Below are 26,021 nucleotides of genomic sequence, written 5' to 3' on the forward strand. Positions count from 1 at the left end.
TGTCTTTGACTATATGGAAGTATCCTTGGGAAGGGCATCTAGGTCAGGCCTATTACCCTTCCCTAGGTACATGTCATTGTCATTAGCCCCCGAATGGATCGAGGTCCAAGTGAGGAAGGGTTGAAGTTGATCCCGACCTGATTCTTATGCTTCGGAGGCATTTTACCTGAGCCTGGGAATCATGCTGAAACTTCAACTTTATTTTAGTCGCCTTGATCGATTCAAAGGTCATCGAGTGAACTATACTGATAATCTTCGAGTGTTGATATGGTACGAAATCTTTGGCGCGACTAGTTACGCTGTGGTTCCCAGACCTCACGGGATTCAAAATTTCAGAGAAGCGCGCGGGACGGAGTGCTTCGCAGTAAACGGAGTGGATAGACAGGGGTGCCTCGATTCTTGAGCCACCTTTTTTGCCACATATCGGGCACACGACTGTTGCGGGATTTGACAGGATCACTCGGGCCCACATGTCAGCCACTCTGAAGCAGGCCCATAAAAGGCATCGAAGCCGATGTGTTTGCACAGTGCGCCTTATTCCCCTTCTTCCTCCTCTGCTTCCCCTGTTAGGGAACGTAGCAGAAATCAAAAAATTTCTACGCATCACCAAGATCTATCTAGGAGTATTATAGCAACAAGGGGAAGGAGAGTGCATCTACATACCCTTGTAGATCGCTACGCGGAAGCGTTACAAGAACGCGGATGAAGGAGTCGTACTCGTAGCGATTCAAATCGCGGTTGATTCCGATCTAAGCGCCGAACAACGGCGCCTCCGTGTTCAACACACGTGCAGCCCGGTGACGTCTCCCACGCCTTGATCCAGCAAGGAGAGAGGGAGAGGTTGGGGAAGACTCCGTCCAGCAAGAGCACGACGGCGTGGTGATGAAGGAGGAGCGCGGCAATCCTGCAGGGCTTCGCCAAGCACCGCAGGAGAGGAGGAGGACTTGGGAGAGGGGCAGGGCTGCACCAGAACTTGGGTTTTTGCTGCCCTCCCACCCCCCACATATATATAGGGGCAAGGGAGAAGGGGGCCGGCCCCTCAGATCCCATCTGAGGAGGGGGCGGCGGCCAAGGGGGGGGGGTTTCTTGCCCCCAAGGCAAGGGGCCGCCCCCCTTTTAGGGTTTCCGCCCTCACCTGCGGTAGTACCGCTTGTTAGGCGGTAGTACCGCTTGTGGGGCGGTAGTACCGCTGGTAGCAGCGGTAGTACCGCGCTCACCTGCGGTAGTACCGCCCTCTGCGGGGGGCCCTAGGGGAAAGGCGCCCAGCCCACTAAGGGGCTGGTCCCTCTCCACATACAGCCCATAGGGTCCTCCGGGGCAGGTGGACCCTCCCGGTGGACCCCCGGAACCCCTTCGGTGGTCTCGGTACAATACCGGTAACCCCCCGAATTATTCCGGTGACCGTATGACAACTTCCCATATATAAATCTTTACCTCCGGAGCATTCCGGAACTCCTCGTGACGTCCGGGATCTCATCCGGGACTCCGAACAACATTCGGTAACCACGTACATCTATTCCCTATAACCCTAGCGTCATCGAACCTTAAGTGTGTAGACCCTACGGGTTCGGGAACCATGCAGACATGACCGAGACAACTCTCCGGCCAATAACCAACAGCGGGATCTGGATACCCACGTTGGCTCCCACATGTTCCATGATGATCTCATCGCATGAACAGCGATGTCAAGGATTCAGTCAATCCCGTATACAATTCCCTTTGTCTACCGGTATAGTACTTGCCCGAGATTCGATCGTCGGTATCCCGATACCTTGTTCAATCTCGTTACCGACAAGTCTCTTTACTCGTTCCGTAACACATCATCCCGTGATCAACTCCTTGATCACATTGTGCACATTATGATGATGTCCTACCGAGTGGGCCTAGAGATACCTCTCCGTCACACGGAGTGACAAAGCCCAGTCTCGATTCGTGCCAACCCAACAGACACTTTTGGAGATACCCGTAGTGCACCTTTATAGCCACCCAGTTACATTGTGACGTTTGGTACACCCAAAGCATTCCTACGGTATCCGGGAGTTGCACAATCTCATGGTCTAAGGAGAAAGATACTTGACATTATAAAAGCTTTAGCATACGAACTACACGATCTAGTGCTAGGCTTAGGATTGGGTCTTGTCCATCACATCATTCTCCTAATGATGTGATCCCGTTATCAACGACATCTAATGTCCATGGTCAGGAAACCGTAACCATCTATTGATCAACGAGCTAGTTAACCAGAGTCTTACTAGGGACATGGTGTTGTCTATGTATCCACACATGTATCTGAGTTTCCTATCAATACAATTATAGCATGGATAATAAACGATTATCATGAACAAGGAAATATAATAATAACCATTTATTATTGCCTCTAGGGCATATTTCCAACAGTCTCCCACTTGCACTAGAGTCAATAATCTAGTTCACATCGCTATGTGATTAACACTCACAGGTTACATCGCCATGTGATTAACACCCAAGAGTTTACTAGAGTCAATAATCTAGTTCACATCATCATGTGATTAAGACTCAATGAGTTCTGGGTTTGATCATGTTATGCTTGTGAGAGAGGTTGTAGTTGACGGGTCTGCGACATTCAGATCCATATGTACTTCGCAAAAACCTATGTCATATCGTAGATGCTGCTACTACGTTCCACTTGGAGCTATTCCAAATGGTTTCTCCACTATACGTATCCGATTTTTCTACTCAAAGTCATCCGAATCGGTGTTAAAGTTTGCATCGACGCAACTCTTTACGTCGAACTCTTTATCACCTCCATTATCGAGAAATATTTCCTTATTCCCAAGGACAATTTTGACCGCTGTCCAATGATCCACTCCTGGATCATTCTTATACCCCCTTGCCAGACACGTGGCAGGGCACATCATGATACACAGCATGGCATATCGTATAGAGCCTATGACAAAAGCATAGGGGACGACCTTCGTCCTTCCTCTTTCTTCTGCCGTGGTCAAGCTTTGAGTCCTACTCAACTTCACACCTTACAACTCAGGTAAGAACTCCTTCTTTGACTGATCTATTTTGAACTCCTTCAAAATCATGTCAAAGGTGTGTGTTCTTTGAAAGTATCACCAGGCGTATTGATCTATCTCTATAGATCTTGATGCCCAATATGTAAGCAGCTTTATCCAGGTCTTCCTTTGAAAATCTCTTTTCAAACAACCCTTTATGCTTTCCAGAAATTCTACATCATTTCAGATCAGCAATATGTCATTCACATATACATATCAGAAATGTTGTAGCGCTCCCACTCACTTTCTTGTAAATACAAGTTTCTAGCAAACTTTGTATAAACCCAAAATCTTTGATCACCTCATCAAAGTGTAGATTCCGACTCCGAGATGCTTGCTCAAGTCCATAGAAGGATCGCTGGAGCCAGCATACCTTTTAGCATCCTTAGGATCGACAAAACCTTTGATTGTATCACATACAACTTTTCTTACGAAAACTGGTAAGAAAACTTGTTTTGACATCCATCTGTCAGATTTCATAATCAAAAAATACAGCTAATGCTAACATGATTCCGACGGACTTAAGCATCGCTACGGGTGAGAAAATCTCATCGTAGTCTACTCCTTGAACTTGTGAAAAACTCTTTGCCACAAGTCGAGCTTCATAGACGGTGACATTACCGTCCACGTCCGTCTTCTTCTTAAAGATCCATTTATTCTTAATGGCTTGCCAATCATTGGGCAAGTCCACCAAAGTTCATACTTTGTTCTGATACATGGATCCTATCTCGGATTTCATGGCTTCTAACCATTTGTCGGAATATGGGCCCACCATCACTTCTCCATAGCTCGTAGGTTATTGTTGTCCAACAACATGATATCTAAGACAGGATCACCGTACCACTCAGGAGTAGTACATATGCTTGTCGACCTATGAGGTTTGATAGCAACTTGATCTGAAGCTTCATGATCACTATCATTAACTTCCTCTTCAACAGACGTAGGTGCCACAGAATCATCTTTCTGTGTTGCATCATTTTCCGGTTGAAGTAGAGGTTCAACAACCTCATCAAGTTCTATCTTCCTCCCACTCAATTCTTTCGAGAGAAACTCCTTCTCGAGAAAGGACCCGTTCTTAGCGACAAACACTTTGCCCTCGGATCTGAGATAGAAGGTATACCCAACTGTTACCTTTGGGTATTCTATGAAGATGTATTTGTCCGCTTTGGGTTCGAGCTTCTCCGGCTGAAGCCATAAGCATCGCAGCCCCAAACATTAAGAAACGACAACTTTGGTTTCTTGCCAAACCACAGTTTATACGACATCGTCTCAACGGACTTAGATGGTGTCTTATCTAAAGTGAGTGCAGCTATCTCTAATGCATAACCTCAAAATGACAGCGGTAAATCGGTAAGAGACATCATATATCGGACCATATCCCGTAAGGTTTGATTACGACGTCTGGACACACCATTACGCTGTGGTGTTCCAGGTGGCTTCAACTATGAAACAATTCCACATTTTCTTAAGTGATTCCCAAACTTATAACTCAGAAATTCTCCCTCGATCAGATCGTAGGAACTTGATCCTCTTGTGATGATGATTCTCAACTTCACTCTGAAATTGCCTGAACCTTTCAAACGTTTCAGACTTGTGCTTCATTGAGTAAATATACCCATATCTACTCAAATCGTCAGTGAAGATGAGAAAATAACGATACCCACCGCACGCCTTAATTCTCATTGGATCACACACATCAGCATGTAGGATTTCCAACAAGTCACTTGCCCGTTTCATTGTACCTGAAAACGAGGTCTTAGTCATCCTGCCCATGAGGCATGGCTTGCATGTGTCAAGCGATTCAAAATCAAGTGACTCCAAACATCCATCAGCATGGAGTTTCTTTCATGCATTTTATGCCAAAATGACCTAAGCGGTAGTGCCACAAGAAAGTGGTACTATCATTACTAACTCTACATATTTGGGCGTCAATATTATGAACATGTGTATTATTACGTCCGAGATTCAATAAACCATTGGGCACATGACCATGAAGGTATTATTCATGTAAACAGAATAACCATTATTCTCTAACTTAAGTGAACAACCGTATTGCTATGAACATGATCTAATCATATTCATGCTCAACGTAGACACCTGATAACATTTATCTAGGTTTCAACACCAATCTCGAAAGTAGAGGGAGCGTGCGATGGTGATCACATCAACCTTGGATACACTTCCAACACACATCGTCACCCCGCCCTTAGCCAGTCTCCGTTCAGTCCGTAGCTTTTGCTTCAAGTTACCAATAATAGTAACTGAACCGGTATCCAATACCCAGGTGCTACCAGGAGTACTAGTAAGGTACACTTCAATAACACATATATACTTTGTTGAAGTTGCCAGCCTTCTTATCTACCATGTATTTGGGGTAGTTCCGCTACCAGTGATTGTTCCCCTTATAATAGAAGCACATAGTCCCGGGTTTGGGTTCAACCTTGGGTTCCTTCACTGGAGCGGTAACTGGTTTACCATTCATGAAGTTTCCCTTTTAGCCCTTGCCCTTCTTGAAACCAGTGGTCTTGTTAAACCATCAACACTTGATGCTCCTTCTTGATTTCTACTTTTGCGGTCTCAAACACCGCGAACAACTCCGGGATCATCTCCATCCCTTGCTTGTCATAGTTAATCACAAAGTTCTAGTAGCTTAGTGATAGTGACTTAGAGAACTCTATCAATCACTATCTTATCTGGAAGTATAACGCCCACTTGATTCAAGTGATTGTAGCACCCAGACATTCTGAGCACATGCTCACTAGCTGACCTATTCTCCTCCATCTTGTAGGCAAAAGAACTTGTGAGGGGTCTCATACCTCTCAACACGGGCCTGAGCCTGAAATCCCAATTTCAGCTCTTGGAACATCTCATATGTTCTATGGCATTCAAAACGTCATTGGAATCCCGATTCTAAGCCATAAAGTATGATGCACTAAACTATCAAGTAGTCATCAGAACGTGTTTGTCAGATGTTCACAACATCCACAGACGACGCTGCAGGGGTTGGCACACCGAGCGGTGCATCAAAGACATAAGCCTTCTGTGCAGCAATGAGGACACTCCTCTGACAACGGACCTAGTCCGCACCATTGCTTACAATAGCTTTCAACTTAATCTTTCTCTAGGAACGTATTGAAACAGGGAGCTACAACGCGAGCTATTGATCTACAACATATTTGCAAAGACAATTTAGACTATGTTCATGATAATTAAGTTCATTTAATCAAATTACTTAATGAACTCCCACTCAGATAGACATCCCTCTAGTCATCTAAGTGATACATGATCCGAATCGACTAGCCCGTGTCCGATCATCACGTGAGACGGACTAGTCATCACCGGTGAACATCTCCATGTTGATCGCATCCACTATACAACTCATGTTCGACCTTTCGATCTCTTGTGTTCCGAGGCCATGTCTGTACATGCTAGGCTCGTCAAGTCAACCTAAGTGTTTCGCATGTGTTCCGAGGCCATGTCTGTACATGCTAGGCTCGTCAACACCCGTTGTATGCGAACGTTAGAATCTATCACACCCGATCATCACGTGGTGCTTCGAAACAACGAACCTTCGCAACGGTGCACAGTTAGGGGGAACACATTTCTTGAAATTTTAGTGAGGGATCATCTTATTTATGCTACCGTCGTTCTAAGCAAATAAGATGTAAAACATGATAAACATCACATGCAATCAAATAGTGACATGATATGGCCAATATCATTTTGCTCCTTTTGATCTCCATCTTCGGGGCGCCATGATCATCATCGTCACCGGCATGACACCATGATCTCCATCATCGTGTCTTCGTGAAGTCGTCTCGTCAACTATTACTTCTACTACTATGGCTAACGGTTTAGCAATAAAGTAAAGTAATTACATGACGTTTATGTTGACACGCAGGTCATAAATAAATAAAGACAACTCCTATGGCTCCTACCGGTTGTCATACTCATCGACATGCAAGTCGTGATTCCTATTACAAGAACATGATCATCTCATACATCACATATATCATTCATCACATCCTTTGGCCATATCACATCACAAAGCACTTGCTGCAAAAACAAGTTAGACGTCCTCTAATTGTTGTTGCAAGTTTTTACGTGGTTGCTTTAGGTTTCTAGCAAGAACGTTTTCTTACCTACGCCAAAACCACAACATGAATTGCCAATTTCTATTTACCCTTCATAAGGACCCTGTTCATCGAATCCGATCCGACTAAAGTGGGAGAGACAGACACCCGCTAGCCACCTTATGCAACTAGTGCATGTCAGTCGGTGGAACCTGTCTCACGTAAGCGTACGTGTAAGGTCGGTCCGGGCCGCTTCATCCCACAATGCCACCGAATCAAGAAAAGACTAGTAGCGGTAAGAAGATTGACAAATCGATGCCCACAACTACTTTGTGTTCTACTCGTGCAAGATACTACGCATAGACCTAGCTCATGATGCCACTGTTGGGGAACGTAGCAGAAATCAAAAAATTTCTATGCATCACCAAGATCTATCTAGGAGTATTCTAGCAACGAGGGGAAGGAGAGTGCATCTACATACCCTTGTAGATCGCTACGCGGAAGCGTTACAAGAACGCGGATGAAGGAGTCGTACTCGTAGCGATTCAAATCGCGGTTGATTCCGATCTAAGCGCCGAACAACGGCACCTCCGCGTTCAACACACGTGCAGCCCGGTGACGTCTCCCACGCCTTGATCCAGCAAGGAGAGAGGTAGAGGTTGGGGAAGACTCCGTCCAGCAGCAGCACGACGGCGTGGTGAAGAAGGAGGAGCGTGGCAATCCTGCACGGCTTCGCCAAGCACCGCGGGAGGGGAGGAGGACTTGGGAGAGGGGGAGGGCTGCGCCAGAACTTGGGTTTTTGCTGCCCTCCCACCCACCACATATATATAGGGGCAAGGGAGAAGGGGGCCGGCCCCTTAGATCCCATCTGAGGAGGGGGCGGCGGCCAAGGGGGGGTTTTCTTGCCCCCAAGGCAAGGGGCCGCCCCCTTTAGGGTTTCCGCCCTCACCTGCGGTAGTACCGCTTGTTAGGCGGTAGTACCGCTTGTGGGGCGGTAGTACCGCTGGTAGCAGCGGTAGTACCGCGCTCACCTGCGGTAGTACCGCCCTCTGTGGGGGGCCCTAGGGGAAAGGTGCCCAGCCCACTAAGGGTCTGGTACCTCTCCACATACAGCCCATAGGGTCCTCCGGGGCAGGTGGACCCTCCCGGCACCCCTACGGTGGTCCCGGTACAATACCGGTAACCCCCCGAATTATTCCGATGACCGTATGACGACTTCCCATATATAAATCTTTACCTCCGGACCATTCTGGAACTCCTCGTGACGTCCGGGATCTCATCCGGGACTCCGAACAACATTCGGTAACCACGTACATCTATTCCCTATAACCCTAGCGTCATCGAACCTTAAGTGTGTAGACCCTACGGGTTCGGGAACCATGCAGACATGACCGAGACAACTCTCCGGCCAATAACCAACAGCGGGATCTGGATACCCATGTTGGCTCCCACATGTTCCATGATGATCTCATCGGATGAACCACGCTGTCAAGGATTCAGTCAATCCCGTATACAATTCCCTTTGTCTACCGGTATAGTACTTGCCCGAGATTCGATCGTCGGTATCCCGATACCTTGTTCAATCTCGTTACCGACAAGTCTCTTTACTCGTTCCGTAACACATCATCCTGTGATCAACTCCTTGATCACATTGTGCACATTATGATGATGTCCTACCGAGTGGGCCCAGAGATACCTCTCCGTCACACGGAGTGACAAATCCCAGTCTCGATTCGTGCCAACCCAACAGACACTTTCGGAGATACCCGTAGTGCACCTTTATAGCCACCCAGTTACGTTGTGACGTTTGGTACACCCAAAGCATTCCTACGGTATCCGGGAGTTGCACAATCTCATGGTCTAAGGAGAAAGATACTTGACATTATAAAAGCTTTAGCATACGAACTACACGATCTAGTGCTAGGCTTAGGATTGGGTCTTGTCCATCACATCATTCTCCTAATGATGTGATCCCGTTATCAACGACATCTAATGTCCATGGTCAGGAAACCGTAACCATCTATTGATCAACGAGCTAGTTAACTAGAGTCTTACTAGGGACATGGTGTTGTCTACGTATCCACACATGTATCTGAGTTTCCTATCAATACAATTATAGCATGGATAATAAACGATTATCATGAACAAGGAAATATAATAATAACCATTTATTATTGCCTCTAGGGCATATTTCCAACATCCCCACCGCGTCCCTCTCCACTCTTGATGCCGCCGCTTTGCCTGTGCGTAGTCCGCCGCAATGGGAAAGGACAAGACGGCGGCCCTGGAGTGCGCGAAGAAGGCAACGGCGACGATGAAGAGCAAGAAGACGAGTCGGGGGTTATCGTCATGGTCTGGATTGCCGCCTGGTTGGATCCAGGGGACTGGATTCGGTCCACGATCCAGAAAGAAGATTTGGAGGATCTGGCCAATGTGGGCTTGATTGCCCACGGGTCTTGGAGGTTGCCAGGGAACGAAACCGAGCCTCAGCCAGAGGAGGGTGAGTTCGTCCTCCTCGCAACCCACGTCGACCGTGGTTTCACTCTGCCTCCACATCCTTCTTTCCAGGGTTTCCTGAACTTTTTTGGTGCTCAACTCCAGCACTTCTCTCCCAAGTCAATCACATATCTCACTGCATATGTCTCTCTATGTGAAAACTTCTTGGGCTGCCATCCGCATTGGGGTTTATTAAAACACATCTTTACCTGTCGTTCTCAAACTACGAAGAAGGCAAATCTGACTGATGAAAAGAACCACGTGATTCAAATGTGTGGGGGTTTAGGGATTCAGGCGAGAGGTAGAAGTACTTTTCCTCCTATGACCCTTCCCGAGTCAGTTAGGGGGTGGCAGTCGACCTGGTTCTACTGCCGAGATGTTCCGACTCCCGGTCAGTCGACCGGTCTCCCCCCTTCACCATGGACCGAGTCCAGCAACCCTCTTCGTTAACTGTGACTCCGGTAGAGAAGGGACAAGTGTCTTTTTTTAGTTGACCGAGTCATTCAATTAGTCCGCGATGGTGTGGCTGGCATGGATCTGTTAGAGGTGTTTCTCAGTCGACGTATCCAGCCCGCGATCATCCGATGTGGATGTACTCGGGTACTGATGACACCGCTCGGGTCCACCCGGAGGAGGTCACCGAGGAGACAGTGGCACAGTGGCTGCGGAGCATCACTGAGAACAAAGATAACCCCAGGGGGTCAAGGAGAGTTCCACCATTCAACGCTGACAATGAGCCGGACAAGGTAAGGACTGTGTTACCGAATGTTTGCTTATTCTGATATGCACCTATTCTTAAATCTGACTGACACTTGTTCAACTCCTATCTTGCGGATTTATACTAAGTTGTACTCAATGCCAAACAGAGAACAAACCCAAGAAGGAACGGACAGTGCAAGCGAAAGTGGCGACTAGGAATCTCACGGTGAAGGTGATGAAGAAAGCGAAGATTCAAGTAGCAGTGAGGAGGTCGACTCGCCACCCCGATCTGAGAGGTGTACTAAGCAGTCGCAGGATCTTGTAGGTGGGAGTGGCAAAGTGGCTCCACCAAGTACGCAAGCTCCAAAGCGCACTCGGACGGCCACCCCTGAGCCTACTGAGAAGGCTGCGAAGCAAACCAAGGTTGCCCTTCAAAAACCCCGGAAGGCCCTGCCCAAGATCAAGGTGGATGTTCCTGTCGCCTTCGCATAAGTGTTATGTTTTTCTCTTTATCTTCTCTACTATTGTTGACTCATTTGTTTGCTTGACCGTATGAGTTTTGGAACATTTAGTGCCACTATTTCTGGGACCTCCATGGACATTGACAAGCAGCAAGATGATGAGGAGACTGCAAACGCGGTCATCTCTCGACCAGGTATAGTTCCATAGCCATGTTCTTACTTTGCCATATGTTCTGTCGGTCGACTGAATATTCTTTTGGTCGAATGTTTTGTAGCACCACCCAATGTTATTGAACTGCCGGATGATGATGACCACGAAGAGGTGCCCAGAAAGAACATAGGAAGGAGGGGCAAGAAGGTGCCTGCTAGCAAAGCTTCTCACTTGACATTAGCACCAGATCCAGACGCCCAGCAACTTGGTGATCCAGTTCGAGCTTCTGTTTCCTTTGATGTTCCTGTGTCTACTGTCCAGACTCCGGCATCGACTGTTCAGGCTTTTGCTCCGACTGTGCAACCTCAAGCTACCTCATCAGTTCCATCAACACCCCTCTTCGCCACTCATCATGTCCCGGAGGACGAAGTAAGTGCTGCCAAGGAGGCCGTGTCCCAAGCAGACGTAATGATGGAGCGAATGAAGGTGGTGTACGAGACCATCAAGGCTGCCTATGATGCCAGCTCTACCCTTCAAGCCAACGTCCAAGTAAGTGGTTGATTTCTGAGCGACTTTCAGTTTGATCTCTGATCTGTTAGGACATGTTGTTTCAACACTGCTGCTTTATTATTCGTAAGATGTCTGTGGACGAGCGTTTTGAACCTTTAATGTGCATCTATCATGAGTCTGTACCTTGCAACCGCTCACCCACTTGGTGTTTTGACTTTTGCTGTGTAGCTCTTGTCGATTGAATTCATGAACCAGCGGGGGCACGCTGAGTGCACCCACTGGGTGTAGTCCCCGAGACCGCCGTCGAATGTTTGACTCGGTGGGCGTCTTTTATGAAGAGTTTGTTTCCAATATTTCCACTCGGTCTAGACGGATCTTGTCGAGTGAACCCTGAACCAGTGGGGGCACGCTGAGTGCACCCACTGGGTGTAGTCCCCGAGACCATGGTCGACTGCGGGCAGTCGGTTGTGGTCTGAGAACGAATACTATTGTTGTTGTTTCTCTCTCGTTTTACTCCTTCCACTCGTACTGGGCGTATCATGTCGAGTGGGAAATCAATCCAGTGGGGGCATGCCAAGTGCACCCACTGGGTGTAGTCCCCGAGACTACTGTTGAATGTTTGATTCGGCAGTAGTCTTAGAACTCTTTTGGCATAATAATCCGATCTATGCATCTTATCACTTGGAAGTGACTAGCTCTTGTTTCGCTGTTTGCTGCAGAAATCCTGTGATCTTGGAGCTAAGTTTGCTGATCTGGAGAGGAAGCAGATCCAACTCAATCTCGACCTGGAGCCAGCCAAGGAGAACTTGCAGATGGCTAAGGACGAAGCGGCTGCCATGGGAGGTAAAAACTTGTTGACTGTCCACCTTGTCATCTTTTCTTTTCGCTTTTTGAACCGAGTGATTTCACTCGAACAGATGTGCGTAGTGAAAACAGACAACTCCAAGCTCGTCTGAAGAGTGTTATTTCTTTAGACAAAATGAAGCAGGATTCGGAACAAAAGGACCTCGACCTTGCAGCAGCGCAGAAGACGGCTCGGGAGAGAACTGATCTTGCTGACAAGAAGCTGGCTTCAGTCGGCAAGTTGGAAGAAGAGAACGCCAGGTTGAGGACTGTTGCTGATGAAGCAAACAAAGAGGTCATGCAGCTGAAGAAGGACAAGGTAGCCCTGACTGACAAAGTTGAAGTTCTCACTCGGAAGAGGGATGAACTGGAGACTTATCTTGGAGGCCTTGCGAAGAAGATGTTTCTTATGCTTGAAGGTACGTTCCCTTGTCCGACTGGCTTGCAATTTTTTTCCATCATGCACCTGTCGACTCACGATTTTTCTGTTCTTGCAGAGTTCTGTCAAAATTTGGAATCCTGGGCGGATTGAGACGAGTCTGGACCCCATCAACTCTCCTGTTAAGGATGAAGCTGCCATGAACGTGCTGCGATTGGAATCCTGCCTCGCCAGCGTCCTGGACTATCTTGCTCGACTGAAGGTAGCAGTGTCGCGGGTCGACACGGAACTCTGGCTAGGTGCAACGTTCCAGAATGACCTCGAGTCTCTGATGACTCGACTCAATGAAATCCCTGGTCGAGTGCAGGCGTGGAAGAAGTCTTTTGCTTGATGTGGTGCTGACGTGGCTCTGTCTCTGGTCCGCGTCCACTAGAAGGAAGTTAAAGAAGAGAAGCTGGGAGCTCTCAAGGTCGCCAATACCAAGAAGCTTCAATTCCAGTCCTTCATGGAGACCTTCCTCGATGCTGCTACTCGTATTGCTGATGGAATCGACCTGGACAAGTTCGTCGAGCCAGCTAGCCCTCCTCCTGTGGAGTGAACAAACTTTATGCCTTGATTTTATATTCCTCGGAATGCCGAGTGATTTCGTAACCGCTTAAACTCTTTCAGGTCTAACGCCCGGGTACTTCTGCCGATTTCTTTTGAACCTTCATGAATTTATCCGAACTTGGTTGCTTTATTCGCATTTCCTTCTGATTCTTTGAGTTAGGTGAATCTAGGATTCAAAACCGTGTCTCTGAGTGGGAGGATTTCTCCCACTCGGAATAGACATTGTATTTGTGGAGCAGCTTCAGAGGAGAGGGCCGCAGCCATGAGTACCGCGCATGACCTGCACCTTGTCGTCCTTGCGGATTGGGATGGAGCGGACATTATACTTAAGGCACAACTCAGAGTGTGTGGCCAAGCCTTCTAGTGAGAGGAGTGCTCTTCACTCGGAGTGTTTGGTAAATTAGGCGAGTACGGGACCGCAGCTAAGCCCCCGAGTGAGAGGATTGCTCTTCACTTGGAGTGTTTTGTAACTTAGGCGAGTACGGGATCGCAGCTAAGCCTCCGAGTGAGAGGATTGCTCTTCACTCGAAGTGTTTTGAAACTTAGGTGAGTACGGGATCGCAACTAAGCACCCGAGTGAGAGGATTGCAATTCACTCAGAGTTTTGAAACTTAGGCGAGTACGAGATCGCAGCTAAGCCCCTGAGTGAGAGGATTGCACTTCACTCATAATGTTTTTAAACATAGGCGAGTACGAGATCGCAACTAAGCCCCCAAGTGAGAGGATTGCTCTTCACTAAGGGTGTTTTGAAACTTAGGCGAGTACGGGATCGCACCTAAGCCCCCGAGTGAGAGGATTGCTCTTCACTTGGAGTGTTTTGAAACTTAGGCGAGTACGGGATCGCAGCTAAGCCCCCGAGTGAAAGGATTGCTCTTCACTCGGAGTGTTTTGAAACTTAGGCGAGTACGGAATTGCAGCTAAACCCCCGAGTGAGAGGATTGCTCTTCACTCGGAGTGTTTTGAAACTTAGGCGAATACGAGATCGCACCTAAGCCCCCGAGTGAGAGGATTGCTCTTCACTCGGAGTGTTTTGAAACTTACGCGAATATAGGATCGCAGCTAAGCCCCCGAGTGAGAGGATTGCTCTTCACTCGGAGTGTTTTGAAACTTAGGCGAGTACGGGATCACAGCTAAGCCCCCGAGTGAGAGGATTGCTCTTCACTCGGAGTGTTTTGAAACTTAGGCGAGTACGGGATCGCAGCTAAGCCCCCGAGTGAGAGGATTTCTCTTCACTCGGAGTGTTTTGAAACTTAGGCGAGTACGGGATCGCAGCTAAGCCCCCAAGTGAGAGGATTGCTCTTCATTCAGAGTATTTTGAAACTTAGGCGAGTACGGGATTGCAGCTAAGCCCCCGAGTGAAAGGATTGCTCTTCACTCGGAGTGTTTTGAAACTTAGGCGAGTACGGGATCGCAGCTAAGCCCCCGAGTGAGAGGATTGATCTTCACTTGGAGTGTTTTGAAACTTAGGCGAGTACGGGATCGCAGCTAAGCCCCCGCGTGAGAGGATTGCTCTTCACTCGGAGTGTTTTGAAACTTTAGCGAATCAGGTTCGCGGCCAAGCCCCCGAGTGAGAGGGTTGCTCTTCACTCGGAGTGTTTGGTAACTTAGGCGAACCAGGTTCGCGGCTAAGCTCCCGAGTGAGAGGGTTGCTCTTTACTCTTAGATTTTTTTGAAACTTTGGCGAATCAGGTTCGCGGCTAATCGACCAACTGGGGGGGATTTGAACACATGTTTATGCGATAATAAATCATTAAGATACTGCAAAACATCATGTCTTTGATAAGCAAACTGAAGGATTCTTATTACAACTCGACAATCCGAGTGTTTAGGTATAAAAACGACGGAGTTGTTCCGCATTGCACGAGCGTGGCTCGTCTTCTTTCTTGGCTACGTTGTAGAGATGATACGCTCCGTTGTGGAGAACCTTGGTGATGATGAAGGGACCTTCCCAGGACGGAGCAAGATTGTGAGGCCGTTTCTTGTGCACTCGGAGCACAAGGTCCCCTTCCTGAAATGCTCGACCACTTACATTTCGGGCATGGAATCGACGCAAGTCCTGTTGATAGATGGTCGGCCGGATCAGAGCCATCTCTCGTTCTTCCTCTAGGAGATCAACCGCGTCTTGGCGTGCTTGTTTTGCTTCACCTTCCGAAAAGAGCTCCACTCAGGGTGCATTATGCAGCAAATCATTCGGTAGCACAGCTTTAGCGCCATACACCATGAAGAAAGGGGTTCGGTCAGTCGACCGGTTGGGAGTTGTTCTCAATCCCCATAGAATAGATGGTAACTCAGTCACCCAAGCCCCAGCAGCATGCTTGAGATCGCGCATCATCCGGGGTTTTAGCCCTTGAAGTATCAAGACATTTGCCCTTTCTGCCTGCCCATTCAACTGCGGGTGCGCAACGGATGCGTAGTCAACCCGAGTGCCTTGGGATGCGCAAAATGCCTTGAACTCATCAGAATCAAAGTTGGAGCCATTATCTATAATAATGCTGTGAGGGAATCCATATCTAAATATCAGCTCTCTGATGAAACTGATGGCAGTGCTCGAATCAAGATTCTTGATAGGCTTGGCTTCGATCCATTTGGTGAATTTGTTGACTGCTATGAGCAAATGAGTGAAACCACTTCTGCCGGTCTTCAAAGGCCCAACTGACGATGACATGTACCTAGGGTAGTGTAATAGGCCTGACCTAGATATCCTTCCCAAGGACACTGCCCTGGAGTCAAAAGCATTCAAAGAACAACAACACATACCGACTGAAATCACCTTAGAGTGCAACCCACTCGACTAACAATTCCACTCGGATAACCCAATTCCATTCGACCAGGATATAATCATTCGACCATACCAGAAACCACTCAGAGCACAGAAGATCTAAAGTCACTCAGGATGGCAACGGTCAGGCGTTCACTCCGTAGTCTTAATGATCATTTATATGTCTTTATTATTGGCGTTACCAGTAACGTCTTACCTTAATGTACATTGAACCCGTTGTAACATGGGCTGGCTGGGGTCCTGGCGCACTCTATATAAGCCACCCCCTCCACTAGCACAAGGGTTCGCACCCCCTATAACTTTCACGCATAATCCAGTCGACCAAGCCTCCGGGCACCGAGACATAGGGTTGTTAATTACTTCCTCCGAGAAGGGCCTGAACTCGTAAATCTTGCGTGCACAGTCACACCGTAGCTAGGATCTTGCCTCCTCCTACGTACCCCCTATTCTACTGTCAGACTTACTCCCAAGATAGTTGGCACCCACCTTGGGGCCGGTGTCTTAGCGACTTCCAGTGAGGTTGCAATCTTTCCGATCCCCATCATCATGGTTTCTGGCAGCGGTTTGGCTGAGGGCCGCGAGATCCGTCTCGGCGCGCTTGTTTTCATCGCCGATGACTTCGCTTGGCTCCAGGAGGCCCCCCTCGACGTCGAGACGCTCCCCGTCCATGGGGCAACGGACTTTCGCGCGTGTGTCCGCGACGTCCTTTTGCGGCATTTTCGGTGATTCGAACAATTACCGTAAAGAAAAGTTGACATTTGAAGTTGTGGATTTTCATAGTGCCTATCATGCTATTCTGGGCAGAATTGCATATGCCCGTTTCATGGCTCAACCATGTTACGTGTACCTCAAGCTGAAGATGCCTGGTCCCAAGGGCGTGATCACTGGTAATCGGCAGAGAGCAGAAGAATGCCTCTAGAAGGGCTCAAAGATTGCCGATGAACAGATGGCAGCGGTGTGACAGCCTGGATTTTGCCTTCTCTCTTTTTCCAGACTTGATTTTGCCCTTGCCTTGGATTTGAGTTTTTGGAATCAATTCAAATGGACTTATCACTTGGGCATGCCCTTGACTTTTACCCAAGTGACCCATTCTACCTCTCATTCAATCTCATTTCTCTGAAAAATCCCAAAATGGCCCAATGAATATTTTTCATAAAAGAAAAATATTCAATTTCTCTTCTAAAACTCATTTCAGAAACTAGTGCTCCAAAGCAACCCTCATTTTTATTGCTCCAAAAATCTTGAAATAATTGTTGATTATTCTTTGAACCTTGGCCCACCTCCCCAAGAAAAAATATTGCATGACTTTTTGTAATATTTTTGCTACAGAAAATCATTTCTCTTCTGGCCCAAAAATGCACTTTGTTCAGCCAGTGTATTTCTCCTAAGTAAACCTTGACCCCAGGAGATGAGACCTGATGGCCTTCTACAAGCCCTCCAAAATTGGCGACCAAAGCTTGAGTCACATCTGGTCCGCCTGGCAGTGAGTTCTCAACCTCCCTAGACCTAACACTGCACGAACTATAGCCCAGACAAGGTTTGGCCAAGCGTGGGCGTCGTTTTGACCATGCTAGTGCGGTGACCGCGTGTGGAGATGGGCTCTAGCATGCGTTGGACGTGCTCTGCGTCGCGCCAATGCTTCTGTTCGGCGCGTGCTCGAGCCAGAGCTCGCCGACGACTGCCGCGCCGCGCCACAAGCCTCGACTCTTCACCCTTGATCTCTCCCTGGTGCTCGCCGACGTTGGAGACACTACTAGGAAAAGGCTAATTAGTGGCGCACCTGTTTTGTCCATTAATGGCGCACTACAGGTGCGCCACTATCATCATGCCACTAGTAACAAATACTAATGGCGCACCCCTGGTGCGCCATTAGTATACTAGACAATAGGGGCGCACCTGGCAGTGCGCCATTATTATGTCAAACGGTGCGCCATTAGGATGCCTCCCAGGGGGCCATATTTACCTTGTGCTCTGGGTTACTAATGGCGCACTTCTAGATAATGCACCACTAGTGTGTTTATTGCAGTGCGCCACTAAAGTGCAGTATGGTGCGCCAATAGTATGAATATTGTAATACTCCAAAAATTTTGATTTGGTTTTTTTTATCAAATTCTTTATTTATTTTGGAAGGAGGATATTTAATTTTTTTAAAGAGACTCTCCTTCTCAAAAATCTTTCTTTTTGTGAAAATATTTTCGTGGGTTCTTTCCAACCTTGATTTTGGTCTTGAAGGTTTTTTCTTCTTGTGTGGGCTCAACACAAATATTTTGGATGGTTTTTATAATGTCTTTTATTAAAAAGAATTCCTATAAAATTGTTGGATTTATTCTTCCCCTTTAAAATTTCTTTCTTGCCATGGCATATATTGAAATCTTTCCTCCAAAACCCATCTCCCCTCTTTGGATCAATTCAAGCATCAAATCCAGCTAGTTCAACTTCCCCTAGAATTTATTCGTATTTTGTTTTAAACTAAAAATCTTTTTCTGTCATTTAGTCGGACCTTAGTGATTTACAAAGGAACTACTAGTTCTCCTTTGAGTTTTGATCCCAAATAAATTTCCCTAGCTAGTCCTTAGAGCCCTCAACCATGATCCATCAAGATCCACTTGTCCACAGTTCAAAATTTTCAAATTGTGCTTGCTGCAAGTTTGGACCAGATTTGCCATTTTTGGTGAAATTCATTCTTCTTCTTTTCCAAAAATCCTGAGATAAATCAGGCAACCTCTAGATGCATCAAGAGACCACCTCACCAAGTTTCAGCTCAAGGAAAATTTTCCACGTGCCTGAATCATTTCATCGAACAGGTGGCAGGCACTGTTTTTGTGCAAATTCAGAAGTTCAGTGATTCAGTTTCAGGGGCAGTGTCGTTTCGTCAGAGACTTTCGTCAATCTCGCCAGTAGCCACCTTGGATCGTTGCTCACTGGTCCCCCTTCTTATCCAGTGTGCCGCAAGGTCGTTTGGCCGGTCGCGGGCGTCGGTGGCGACCTGTCGCGTCAGCTCTGGCGTCTCCCGCGGTGGCAGAACCGCCCGTGGCGGCCAGCAGGGGACCAGCCCTGCCATTCGGCGCCGTCCAGCACCGCCCACACCACCAGAAACAACCGCATGGCTGTCTGCTTGCCTGTTCGTGCTGCAGCACCGTCGCCATGGCCTGAGAGGCGTAGAGCGCGCCCTCTGCCGCCGACGAGCCCGTGAGCTGTCCGTCGAGGGCTTGGAGTATCGCCCAAGTCTGACCAAGTTTAGCTACGGGATGAAGCCAGTGAACCAATCCGCAGCTGCCCCCCTCCCTAAACCTCCCGTTCGACCACTGCCTCGCCGTAATGACCGCCGGAGAAATCCCGTTCTCGGCGACCGCCTCAGGCCGGCTATAAATGGAGGACCCGAGCTCGATCCCGACCCAGCACCACTCCTCCACCTCACCAGAACCACGCCTAGCTACTAGGGAGACCTCGGGGAGGCCTTCTTCCCCAACTCCGGCCGCCCCGATCCGCTTCGGGCTCCAGCAAGATTTGCTCAAGTGCGTGCACCCCCGCCTCTCAAATCATGCCTGTAGCCTCCTAGTGCACCCACTCCTTTAACCCGAGCCCCAATTTGAAGGTTGCAGCTCCCGTCGGAGAGTATCATCCTCGCCCGAACCGCCGTCCGCCGGAGTGAAGGCCGCCGTCGACGTGGTGCTCGCCGACGACTAAGTGCACCACCCACCGACGCGGAAGAACACCATGAGTCCGTAGGTACCCTCCGATCCCCCTACCTCGCCGTGGATCAACGCCGGCGACCACCGCGAGCCTCGGCGCCGGCGTACTCTGTTTCAAAGTTTAAACCCGACGAGTGGGACCCCCACGTCAGCCTCACACTCCCCTCCCTTCGAACCGTTTTTCATTGGCGCCTTCGGCCCAGATACGTCTTCTCCTCTGGAAAGCGAATTTCTAACCGAAACATTTTCTGCTTTTTCTAATCTAGCCCCTGGGTAGTTTCTGTTTCATCACAGATTAGTCCCTGGACTAAAACCCTTATAACTTTTAAACAGAAGATGATTTTGACTTGATTCTTTTTCTGTCATCTTTATTTTTCTATCTAGTTTTTTATCATATTTATTTGAAAAATATTTCGAGAAATTTTTATGCACGCACGGTATTTACGTTCGTATTCGATTTCTTTTATACCGTAGATACCGAAGGAGGTGACGGAGCCGCGAACTTCACCGGGCTAGAGTCCGATTACCCCGAACCAGGCAAGCATGTTTGAACGTTTGATATGATGAGTGTTTTTCATGTTTGCTCAAGTGATTTTTGTTTTCATGGTATGTTCATATGAGCATTTGAGAAGGTGATATTTCATGCAAAGTAAGCTGCGAGTGAGCTCCGATGTTGATGTGTCCTTATGATGGTGATATAACCTGATCATGTGGTGGCATGATAGGTGGCAAGATGGTATTGTTGTAGCATGCCAGTCTTATATCAACCGTTTAAACTCCAGTATTAACATGGATCAAGTCTTGTTTCCGTTCGTCCCCTTTTTTTGTGCTGCCACATGTTTTCTGCAAAGGATACGGTTTAGTCAGTTGCAAACCTCTTTCCTTGTACACACCAAATAGAGGGACCGTGATGAGGGTACCATGGCCCTGGATTAAAGCCCGTCATCCGGTCAGGGACCGAGAGGGGGGCACCCCTTAGAGCGCGCGATATAAATTTGATCCCATGCTATTCGAGGTTGTGGCCTCCCCGTCCTAGAGTTTTTCTTGAACGTTGCCTGTGGTGATTCCTGGCAACGGAAGGTGGAATGGGTGTGTACTGGTTAGATGTGTTTCTCCTAAAATACCGTAAACGGAACTAGTCCTTTGTGACTACTGAAACCCGTTGGCTGTGGATAAAGAGTACAAACTCTGCAGAGTCAAAACCATTCGAGTAACCAGGTCCATGGTCAAGGACGTGGATAACATCTCAGTGTCAGTCTCCGTGTCGGTGTCATCTCAGTGTCAGTCTCAGAGTCAGTCTCAGTGACAGTCTCCGGAGAACAAACATGAAACTGAGAGTGTTAAACCCGGCTGAACGTTATTCCTGTGGATGGACTAACCCGTTTATTTTATATAGCAATTATTCCTTGAAACGATGTTACATTCACGAGCTACGAATTATAAGCCCTTTATGTGATGTCACTCAGACGTCCGACTATGGCATCTCTGCTATTTACTTTTGGATATAAGCCCTTTATGTGATGTCGCTCAGACGTCCGACTGTGGCATCTCTGCTATTTACTTTTGGATATAAGCCCTTTATGTGATGTTGCTCAGACGTCCGACTGTGGCATCTCTGCTATTTACTTTTGGATATAAGCCCTTTATGTGATGTCGCTCAGACGTCCGACTGTGGCATCCTTGCTATTTACTTTTGGATATAAGCCCTTTATGCGATGTCGCTCAGACGTCCGACTGTGGCATTCTTGTTATTTACTTTTGGATATAAGCCCTTTATGTGATATCGCGCAGACGTCCGACTATGGCACTCTTGTTATTTACTTTTATTATAAGCCCTTTTCGAGATGTCGCATAGACGTCCGACTATGGCACGTACTGTCTTTTACTTTTCAATATAAGCCCTTTATGTGGTGTCGCCCTGACGCCCGACTGTGGCATGTTACTTTACTGTTACCTTTCGAGGCGTCGCTTCAGACACCCGATCGGTCTTCAGCTATTTTTATTGGGATTTTGGGAGGACTACCGCCCGACTTCCTTTTTAATTGTCATGCAGTGCAATTTTATTTCCTGAGTGTGCATTACTAATCTGCTCGTGTGCTTCATGTTTGCATTTGTTATATCTTATGTCCAAACTGTCTTGCGAGTACATTCAAAGTACTCACCTGGCTTGTTGATTTGGCCAGATGTTGACGAAGGCGATCTTATGGATGAAGAATACGATAGCGAGTCCGATGCCTAGAGGAGTCCCAGTCAGTCCCGTGCGATCCTGGAGTTGGTCATTTGTATCGTATACGCTTCCGCTACCCTAAATAAATCATCGAGCCCCACTCCGGCGCTCGATGAGCTGTAAGATATTGGAGTCATGTCACCCACTTCACTGTGACATATCCACCACCACTTTTATTACAGGCTAGTAGTTATGCCACCATACCCATTGTGTCATATCCGCCTTTATGTTTTATATCGGCATGCTTGTAATGAATTGTTGAGCAGCCTCAGCTCAACCCTGTATAATATTTAGTACTTCTGGAATTCTGTATCAACGATTTGTCTACCAGTAAGGAATATTTTTCTATACTGGTCTGATGAAAGGGGCGATTTTTCAATAAATGTTTTATTGGAAAACCGGTCCTGACAACATTGGTATCAGAGCCAGGCTGACTGTAGGAAGCCACTAGGTGCGATCGCTAATCGGTTATTAGCGTAATAATTGCTATTTTAGCATTTTGCAAATTGTAGCAATTTTCTGTTAGTCATCATAAATTTATGATTTGACTATTCGGAATTTGTGTCTACTTTTGTAGATGGCTGGCAATGACTGTGAGTCACAGGTGTTCGCCAATGTACCTGAGGGGTTTATCAAGCTTCTCATCTCCATCGTCAAGGTCGCGATCGGGCCATCAGCTCGTCCGGAGTTCACACTCTACCAGCAGAAGATCAGCGACAGCTTGTCTATGCACCAGGCCGCGGTGCAATTCAGGGGAGGACGTTTTGAGTCACGCCGCTTCCGATTTGTTGGAAGGGCCATGCCAACGGAGAGGCATGCCATGCAGATGGCTGCCCGTGAGGCGATAGCTCGTCTCCGGGATGCTCTTCCTTCGATGAAGGCTCGTCGCTACCGCTACCTCCCATGCCACATGCCGTACACATGTCACTATGCATTCACTTGCACTAGGGGAGAGCGAGATGAGGCTATTGAGATGCTTGTTGAGTATCTCAAGGCCCTTGAGGCAGCTTTTGATAACCTCGTGGACGACTTTGTGGCTGCCCGTATGGAATCAGTGCAGGACTGTTCAGCCAACAGGAGGGAGCTCCTCCATACAACACCACTACTGACATTCGTCTCATCCTCAGCATCCTATACACCTGCCATCTTAGCCACTGCTCGCCGCCTGCCTACCACTGAGGAGTTTGACCAAGTCATTGCTCCTACTCCAGTCCGTGCTGCACCACCTGCCGCGCCTGCGCCAGCCTCTCAACCCAGTACTTCACGCCTGGAGCCTATTAGTGAGGAAGAGGTTGAGTCTCCAGTATCACTGGGTCTTACCTCGGCAGGCAGAGGGAAGTTTTCACCATCTCCGACTGAGTGCGCCTAGCAGCCGTGTGATGTACCAGCTTGTATGATATGTTTATATGTATATAGGTTTGGTGAGAAGTAGTTTGTTTGCGCATCATGTAGGAACTCGGAGAAGTGCACTAGCCTAAATAACATGTCAGGAATGTGTACACACATCCTGAGTGATGTATTGTATAATTACGACTTGCGTGTAAGATATGTACTGAGCGGTCCTTCTTCATGCGCAATCAAGTATTTTCTTGAAAAAAAATCTTGGAGTTTAAAAAAAATTTCTACCTTTGCAAAATTATTTATGTTTGCTACTCAGTTTTTCTCATGAGTTCTGCAATAATACCCCAGAGTGGAAAATGCCTCGTCCTTGGACTCGTTCCATGCCAAGTCCGCCAGAAGAAAATTATGGTACCCAGTCGAGTAACAATTTCACACAGGGGCAGTCAAGTCAGCAAGGCAGTGAAGCAGCATTTTCTCAAATATGTCGCCTTTACGAGCAAAGCCAGCAGCAGCATCAAGAAATGATGAACCATGTTATCAATATGGGAAATCACCGCGAACCATATCAGCAGCATTCCAAATTGTCTGAACTACAAAATACATGTCCCCTAACGTTCTCTCACACTGATAGACCTCTTGAGGCCGATGATTGGCTTCGAGACAATTAGAGGAAATTAATTATTGCACAATGCTCGGACCGTGAGAAGGTACTTTATGCACCCCACTACCTCACTAGAGCAGCTGCATCATGGTGGGAAAATTTCCTACACATGCACCCCACTACCTCACTGGAGCAGCTGCATCATGGTGGGAAATTTCCTACACATGCACCCCAATGAAAACAACATCACCTAGGAGGAATTTAAGGAAGGTTTTCGTGGGGCGCACATTCCCAGAAGCATTATGAAGATCAAGAAAAGAGAGTTTGATGACCTCAAGCAGAGAGGCATGACAGTGACTGAGTACAATAGTCAGTTTACTCAATTATCTCGTTATGCCAACGGACAACATATAACTGAGAATAAAAAGACGGAAAAATTTCTGGACGGTCTGGCACCAACACTTAAATGCCAGCTGGTCGTGCACACCTTTCCGGATTTCAAAACACTTGTGGACAAGGATATTACCTTGGAAAATGAGCGTCGTAGCTTGGAGGATTTTCGCAAGCGCAAAAGGGACAAGACTACTCATGCTCGCAACAACCGGAACAAGACTGATTTTCAGAAAACTGGAGCAAGCAAATCCACAGCTCTGGTTCCACGACCAAACAAAAAATTTCATGCAAGAGACAAGGATTTCACATATCGACCAGGTGTTACTTGCTACGCTTGTGGAGAGGAAGGACACTATGCCAAACAGTGCCCAAAGCCAAGAAACTCGGCCCCCAAGCCGAACAACAATGGAAATAATTCAGCACCCAAGCGCAACAACTTCAACCCCAATAACAATCACAGGAAGGGTCACTTGAACCATGTGACCAAGGAGGAAGCACAGAATGCCCCGGATATCGTACTCGGTACGTTCCCTGGCAACACAATACCTGCTACGGTTTTGTTTGATTCTGGAGCTTCTCACTCGTTCATTTGAAAGAAATTTGCTTTGCAACATGATTTTTCGATTCTTCCCTTGGAAAAATCCATGACCATCAAGTCCCCCGGGATTAAGCAAATCACTCAGAGTTATTGCCAAGGTGTGGTTATTGAGATTGAGGGACTAAAGTTTCAGGCAAACCTCATTGTATTGGAAAATAAGGGACTGGATGTTATCCTAGGAATGGACTGGTTAACCACCAACAAGGGATTTATCGACTGCTTCAATCAGACTGTAATTCTTACTCATCATCACGGGAAGACGACAAAAGTCGCAGCTCAAGAAAGACCAATATCTTGGTAGCCAAGATTGAACAAGGTGGACATTTCTGAGTTAAGAAAAGTTCCAGTGGTGTGTGAATTTCCTGACGTATTTCCCGAAGAACTACCAGGCATGCCACCAGACCGGGAAAATAGAGCTCACCATTGAACTAGCACCTGGAACCACCCCCATTTACAAGAAACCCTATAGAATGGCACCCTCTGAGTTGGTAGAATTAAATAAGCAAATAAAAGAATTACTGGACAAAGGATTTATCCGAGCCAGCTCCTCACCTTGGGGTTCACCAGTATTATTTGCCAAGAAAAAGGATGGAACACTGAGATTATGTATAGACTAAAGAGCACTCAACATGGTCACCATCAAAAACAAATATCCGATGCCACGGATAAGTGATTTATTTGACCAGCTCGCACAAGCCAAGGTTTTCTCAAAAATTGATTTAAGGTCAGGGTATCATCAATTAAAGGTATGGACAGAAGATATCCCCAAGATAACATTCACCTCCAGATACGGGTTATATGAATTCACAGTAATGCCGTTTGGACTGACAAACGCTCCCGCATATTTCGTCCACCTCATGAACAAAGTGTTTATGAAATTTATGGACAAATTTGTTGTGGTGTTCATTGATGATATTCTGGTATACTCTAAGACACCAGAAGAACATGCTGAACATCTCAGAATTGTACTGGGAGAATTAAGGAAACATCAATTATATGGCAAATTCAGCAAATGTGAATTTTGGTTAAAACAGGTTGGTTTTCTTGGCCACGTATCAACCCAAGAAGGTGTTGTCTTGGATCCAGAAAAAGTCAAGGCCGTACTTGGCTGGAAACCACCAGCCAACG

This window comes from Aegilops tauschii, chromosome 3 (genome assembly GCF_002575655.3).
Source record: "Aegilops tauschii subsp. strangulata cultivar AL8/78 chromosome 3, Aet v6.0, whole genome shotgun sequence".
In the NCBI taxonomy this organism is placed as follows: Eukaryota; Viridiplantae; Streptophyta; class Magnoliopsida; order Poales; family Poaceae; genus Aegilops; species Aegilops tauschii.